The sequence below is a fragment of the Alexandromys fortis genome, unplaced genomic scaffold (genome assembly GCF_014885135.2).
Source record: "Alexandromys fortis isolate MF-2015 unplaced genomic scaffold, M_Fortis_MF-2015_v1.1 scaffold_52, whole genome shotgun sequence".
Lineage (NCBI taxonomy): Eukaryota > Metazoa > Chordata > Mammalia > Rodentia > Cricetidae > Alexandromys > Alexandromys fortis.
In genome coordinates, this window is record NW_026067929.1 from 1,816,624 (window position 1) to 1,824,262 (window position 7,639).

Below are 7,639 nucleotides of genomic sequence, written 5' to 3' on the forward strand. Positions count from 1 at the left end.
CTCCCTCCCTCCCTCCGTCTCTCCCTCCCTCCCTCCCTCCCTCCCTCCCTCCGTCTCTCCCTCTCTCCCTATTGTACTTTATTCTTTCTCATTCCAGCTGACTACACAAAATGGAAATGAGACCTTCGTTCAGATGTTCAAAGCTTCCACTAACTGCAGACCATAAAGAGCCTCTCAAGAATACTTTAAATTTTCCAGTAGGATTGTTGTGTAGAAATGCCTGGCTGACCTTGAACATCTCAGAGGCACGATCCAGGCCCTGGGGCCTGAACAGGAGGGAAGAACATGTCTGAAGGCTGCTTCATAGTTTAACTAATTGATGAATCACTTAAATTTTTCTGTCCGTAATACTCCTTACCTTAGTCAAATAAAAATATTGGACTATATATAAATATAACTACCTACTGTCATTGCTCCCTTTGGCCTTCTTCAACCTATCACCAATGAGATAATAATTAAAAAGTCCATGACAATTAACTTCCTCGCCTTTCCTTTTCACCATCTCCCCCACCCTAGCCCTTACCGTCGTACTACAGGAACTCCACTTTTCGTGCCTCAACCCCCAGTAAACATAAACCATGCCATTCTACTCCACCTACTTTCAGCCCATCCGTCTACTCCATCTTAAGACTGGACTGAGTCTCGGATCCTAAGTACGTGAGAAGAGCCTCGTGGGCTGTGGTTCAGCCTCACTGGTGTCGCTGGCCATCACTCTAGCAGGTAAACTAACAAACCGTTTATCTCACTGACGCTGACTTACACCCAAAAGCATCTATTATTATTTTAGACAGATGACCCAGCCATAATAGGATTTGTTTCCCCAATAGCGGGAGCCAGCTGGACCCCTCTTTGATCTAATGGAATGAATACCATCGTGCATCAGAGATGCTGCGGGCCCATCTACTGTATCATTCTGGCGAAGTACACGGTATTATTATTATTGTAGTAAATGCCCTAAAACCCACACTTCTCCTATGAACATTTTATATTATCCTGTCTCCGGAAATGTTTATAATTGTATACTTAGAATTCTGTGCCTCACCATTGTGCTTTCCTGAATGTGAGCATTTGCCCTCAATTCTGCTATAGCCAACTGGGGCATTTACTGTGAAATAATTGTTATCCTTTATGTGTGAGACAGGTTTCTCCCCCATTACTCTACTGACTCTCCTCTACATACAGCGCAAGCCTGGAAAAGGTTACTCTGACAGAGTAAACAATCGATGCCTAATCCCTCTTGTTTCTAGACTTACACGGATTGATCCCAGTCCTTAGAGCTCAAAACCTCCCTACTTCCTAGTAGACCACATTCTGTAATAAGGTGGCTGATACAACATTGAGCCCAAATTCCTGAATGTTGGCTGTGTATAGTCCCTACATTAACGGCCCCGATTCTGCTCTGCCATCGTCTTAGCCAGTACATCAGGCACACTCATCTTTATATTTAGTCCATGCTTACTAACCACGTGACCAGACATGAGCAATTGTCCTAATTTTTATCAACAAATCATGATCTATGGAAAGAATTTTTAAGCGACTGCCTAAGTGATCCTGATGGAATCCACTATGTCTAACATCCTTAATGCAGGGCAGGGGCTACCATTAGGGATTAATGTATATTGCAATGCTGTTAGCATCACTAACAAAACCAGGTGCTCCTAGCCAAGAGCTGTTATTGATGGCTGCCAGGGTACTCATTCTCTCTGGAAATGAGCCTCTGAGAGGCTACTTATATCATCAGAGATATTACCCCATCCCCTACTCACAGGCCACTGACTATTTCAATATTCTCAGCTTTTTATATTGGTTCAAATATAACTACATCACCATTATCCTATCTATGAGATAAATTGCTGTTAACGGTATTAACTATCCCAACAACTCTTCTTTGACCCTGGTAATAGGATTTCTACCAAAACAGTTGTCATTCAAACGTATCATTCTCCTTCCATCTTCTACAGCTACCTAGCTTTACTTAGTTATCGCGTGAGTTATATATTCTACATCACTTATCTTATTTCCATTAGTGACAACATGAAACAAAAGGACTACTTGAGTACCCAAACAATTTAGTCTCACTCCTTCTGACCCCCCTCCCCACCTAGTTCTTAACTGCCTAGAAGTTTAGGTTAAATTCAGACCCAGATCAAGGGGCTTCAAGTTCTACGCGGGTTGAACACTCAGCTGCTGGTCTTAAGGACTGTGGAAATTTATCGTACATTTAGAGAATGCCAACCAAATACTTTAGTTAAACTAAATCCTCACTAAATTTGCAGTGACTGGCCCCCATGATGATAACCTAATACCCCACTTAACACTTCAATACTCTAATCAGATGACTTTAATCTATTTCTCTGCCTTCAGGGGATGGAGGAAGACAAGAGGTCAAGGAAATATGGTGAGACTGCATAGAGGGGTCTTGCCACGACAGCTTGGGGGCTTTACCGTATTCCTGGACACCTGTTCCCCAGGTCCCCCGTGCTGTTCTCCTCCTGAAACTCCCATGGAGCTCTCCTCTCTGCTCTCACGTGAGTTTGACAGAGCAGACCAGACACTTAGTGTTTCTGAGATCAAACCCCAGCTGAGCTAAGTTGTGAGCCAGCAGGAAAATGTACCAGATTTCTCATCCCAGAGGCCATCTCCCTGTCCCCTAGGATCCCACAGAAGCGACACCTCCGTGGTCTACAGTTGTTACCTGCTTGATTTCCTTTCCTTCCCCCACCCCCTATGTGTGCTTCCTGGGCTCATCAACCAAATTAACCATCATCTCCAACACTGGTTTTGATGCCAGCTTCTGGGAGGACCCAAGCTAACATGGTCCTTAGGCAGTAAGGAAGGGCTCATCAGTCTCTGTGAATCTTGTCCAGTTCATTATTTTCTTGACAAGTGCTCTAATCCATTTCTGTATCTGGAGCCTATCTATCCATCATCACCTGTCAATATACCCACCAGTCTGATTATTATCTGGATCTGTCTACCTTTCTGTCTGTGTGTCTATCATCTAAAAATCATCTATCCTAGCATCTACATCTATCTATCTATCTATCTATCTATCTATCTATCTATCTATCTATCTATCTCATGTCTATCGATCTATCAATTTATCATCTATTTACCTACCTACCAAGATGGAGGATAAGTTAGTACACTTCTGGCTAAGATCATCACTGTGCAACCTGGATTTTCTCCCTAGTGTGTGTGTGTGTGTGTGTGTGTGTGTGTGTGTGTATGTATTTGTGTGTATGCATGCACTCATACACTCACAGGTAGGCAGGCTGTAGCTAGCCCTCAGCTAACACTAAGACCCGAGGGGATCCAGAATAGGCATTAATAGTATGGGAGAGGAGGCTAAGCATGGCCTGGACTATGGGCCATGGTCAGTCCGCTGTCATTTTCAAGGATGGCAGAAAGAGATATGAGCAGGTCATAGCTGAGCAGAGCATGGTAATGCCCCGGCTCAGAGCCTGCGAACCTATCTCCTCGCCTTGCCCGGCTGAGTCTTTTGTTACTTTTGGGATTGGCAGTGGTGGCTTCACTATCTCTAAAGAAAACATCCCTGCTTCCCTCTTGACAGCGTGTCAACATGACAATTGTCTGGTCTTGGCACAGATGTTCACGGTGCCTTGGAAACAGAATGGTACTGCGAGCCACCCCTGCCCTGCTGCTGGGTTTGGGGAACTCTGAAGCCCCTTGTTTCGGGTGCTACATTGAGCAGTTTGGATGATACACCGTCCTGAGAAAGCAGTGTCCTGTTCAGTCCACAGGGTGTTGAGTGTCCAGGTCTTTGGTCCTTTGCACCTTCTGTTTTATGCTCTTCGGTGCAGAGTTCCCTTGATGATAGGCATCCAGTAGCTCTCATAATGTCAGTCTCTTTCTGTGCCCCTCCCCTGAGCTCTCAGGGGACTGAGCCCTTCAGTCACCTCACTTTGGCCTTCTGACTTACTGTCGAGCTACTGACATGCACCTGAAGATGCTCAACCTGCCTTTCTCCTGCACTGCCTTTTCCATTGAACACACCTGGTTCTTGTATCGCCTTCCCTTCTAAGTCACACCCCCTCTGCTCCTGCTTACTCCCTCTCTGCACTGATTCCTTGCCTCCTCAATCCTGGGGCAGATACTGGCCTCCCAAAGGACACCACCTTGCTAGCAGCAGCCGTGTTTGTGTATCTGAGAGTGGTGCCTGTGTCAGGTTCTCCTGGCACTCTTGTGGGACGAGTTTCTGCTCAACGCCATTGGCATTTGTCTCCACGTACACAGGGTCATTCAAGTTTTGCTCCTACCCACCTGGAAACCTGGAGGACGAGCAAGGGAGGTTTCACTCTATTTCAGCTGTCGGGTGCTTCTGTCGTAGCTCAGTGTTTCTTGCCTTTGAGAGCTCTGTCGTCTCCGACTTAAGTGGCTCTCCTCCAAGGACAACTTGCTTGTCTATTTCCAAGGCATCCCAGGGAAGTTAGCTGAAGTAGCGAGATGGCATGGTGTTGGTAGTGGGCTGGGTTTTCTTCAAACTCAGGGTGAAAGCTGTGGCTCTGGGGTATTGGGGCAAATGTGACTGGATGGAAAACCCTTGCACCCTATTCTGCCTCTATACCTTTCCATTGCTTATTAATTTTTTAAAAATTTCTCTCTGCACAGAGAGAAGGGCAGATTTCCTGCAATCCCACCCCTTTTCTGTAGAGTGTGCTCAGCCAGATGCCAACATTCATTCCTTCCAGAATCTGAACAAAAGAGGAGAGGCAGATACTTCCACTCCTCTGCAGCCTCTACTATTGTTCTTATTTTGTCTCTTCAAGGTCCAGTGACATCCATACCATGCCGCAGTCACCCGAGGACCTGCCTGAGACCCTCCCCTGGTGTTACCTTCCACAGTAATCCCATACTTGCCCTAGAAAGTAGTGCCATCACCGTCTTCATATTACATCATACACATTACATCATATACATCATACACATTACATCATATACATCATACACATTACATCATATTACATCATACACATTACATCATATTACATCATACACATTACATCATATCTACTTCCTCATCCCACTAGTGCTACGTATGTTGGATAGGACCTGTGCTATGCAATACAACAGACTCCTTCACAATGGGGTGAAAGCTCTCTTTATGAGTGTCAGGATTATTCCACATGCTGCTACTTCCTTGAGCAGAGGCACTGTCTCTCAGTACCTTTCCAGAGAAAACCGAGATCAGCTGACATGGTGTGTAGTGTCCCTCTGGATCTTACTTCCCACCTACCTCGTGTCTACACCTGGGCTCTTCTTTCTCACCTTTGCTCCCATTTCTTACTTTCTCCACACCAGAAACAAAATAAGTGTGTGATAATTTATTCTGCCAAGTACTTATCTGCCCCTTTACACGGTCTGTTTCTTAAAATGTTATCTTGACCTAGCTTTTCAGTCAAAATCTAATGTAAAATTGTTACAAAGTCAGTTCAGCCTGGGCAATGTGGAATCTTATTAACTTCTCCTGTATGCTACAGGAGAGGATGCAATGCAACAACTGAGCCTTGAAAGAGACGTGCAGTCAGGTAGGAGGTTTATGTTCATAAACCCCTTGCCAATCACACACATGTCCCCACCTAAAGGATCCACCAATCGCATAGATCAACCATCTTCCTCACGTGAATGCCGTGTGTGTGTGTGTGTGTGTGTGTGTGTGTGTGCTGCATTTGAGAATGAGAAAGCCCCTTGACATCCAGCACCAGCCACCCTCAGCTCAGAACAGTCTCACTGGTGCTTCAGTGCTGCCCAATGCTCTCTCATACATTAAGCCCCTACGTCGTAATCTGTGGTTCCAATAACTGAAGGTGGAGCTCAGTGATCAAAACTGAGTAAAAACCAAATGCACATAGAATCCAAGGTCTTTCTGACAATGGTTGCATCATGTGACTTCACACCAGGCTGGTTCTGAGCACAGGGCAGGACTCCTTGGCACCGGGCGTGCCTTGACAGCACACACCAGCAGCAGGTGCTGCATGGGACACCTCGGTCCAGATTTGATATCGCACATGAGACATTTTCTTTCCGTACAAACATCAATGTAATGAAGGAAAACAAAGACTTTTAATAATTTTACTCCATGTTTATTCATGTAAGTGTCAAATCAGTAGACCTTGGGATTCCACTGTGTTAGGATGGTTGACTTTAACAGGTGCTTTTGAACTGCTGACTTGAAATTTAGTGAAGCATCATTCAATAAAATTTGGCTTTGGGTTAGGACAGAATTCCAACCATTTCTGAAATGGCCAGTGTTGGTTTGAATGAAAATGGTTTCCACAGACTCATATGTTTGAAGGCTTGGCTCCCAGCTGGTGGACTATTTGGGAAGGATTAGGAGGTGTGGCCTTGTTGGAGGAGGTGTCTCACTGAGGGTGGTACTTGAGATTTCCAAAGATTCGCTCCCTTGCCAGTCTTTTTTTCATCCCCTCTCTGCCCCCGTCTACCAATGAAGATGTAAGCTCTCAGTTACTGCTCCAGCGCCATGCTGCCCACCTTCTGCCATGCTACTTGCATTCCATCCTCCCTGCAGGTGTTTGCTTATTCATTGCAAAGGGATTTCATGGGATTTCTGTGGGCCGGGACATTTTGTTGATTCAAGGAGGAGGAAAGAGAGGCAAAGCATCACTGTGCCATCTTAGACCAATTTTCTCTCTGAGATTATGTCCCAAAATATACTCCGAATTATAATTAATAAACAGCTAAAGAAAAAGCATGAAAAGGCATACTATATTGATTGCTTAAATGTAAGGCAAACACTCATGTGGAGAAGAACAACAACATCAAACCTGTTCTGCTCGGGAAACAAAGCAACCTGCTGCCATTTAAACCGTAACTTCAAAATGAGAGTCATGAATATAGTAAATGATAATTGTGTAATAGCAAAGACATAAAAGTAGAACGCACAGGGCAGCCTGTTTGAAATGTTATTAAAATGCATGCATATATTAAAAATAAAATTATACATCAAATTATTACAGTTCATTATCTCTGGAATAAAGGAAGAGGATTTTAATTGTTTTCTTTATTGCTTTTGTATGCAAAAGTTTAACAATGAAATTGCTATAATTTCTAATATCGTTAAAAAAATAAGTCATTAAAAACTTTCTACCAATTCACGGAGCTTTTGAGAGGATAAATTAAATTACATTGTTGAAGTACTTACAATTTGTGCATAAGAACTATGTTATTAAAACAGAACTCATACCAAACTCCAAAAGAAAAAGAATTAAAAATAAATGATCACCAATTCCAAACTATAAACCCATTGAGAAAATTCATCTCTAGTGGCTGAGTTCCCTCAAAGGCAGATGGACTTTCACCAAGTAGAAGTAGGATATGCAAATGAGGTATAATATTTGCATGATACACATCAACATGAATCAACATCCAATTTTAAAACTGGGAACTCTGTTGTAGCTGTGGCGGGGTCTGAAGCTCTCTCTGGGAAATGAAGCAGTGGCTACCATAGTTCCCATTCGTCTTGAGACATGCTGGAAGTCACCATGACTATAAAGTGATTTGTTCTGTAAGACAGCGGACTGATCAGAACATCCTCTGGGCTCCTACCAGCTGTCACTCTGTGGCACCCTTGCTGCTGAGTCTACTGTTCAGTTTCTGA

General features: G+C 44.0%; 1 long non-coding RNA gene across 2 annotated transcripts in view; it reads left to right on the plus strand.

Moving 5' to 3' along the window:
• Window positions 1-7,202, plus strand: part of LOC126503194 (uncharacterized) — a 9,044-nt gene extending 1,842 nt beyond the window's left edge. For both annotated transcript variants that reach the window (XR_007592210.1, XR_007592211.1), the window contains 3 exons: window positions 606-720; window positions 828-928; window positions 2,365-7,202. This is a non-coding gene — a long non-coding RNA (uncharacterized lncRNA). The remainder of the gene's footprint in view (window positions 1-605; window positions 721-827; window positions 929-2,364) is intronic.
• Window positions 7,203-7,639: the final 437 nt, after the last annotated feature.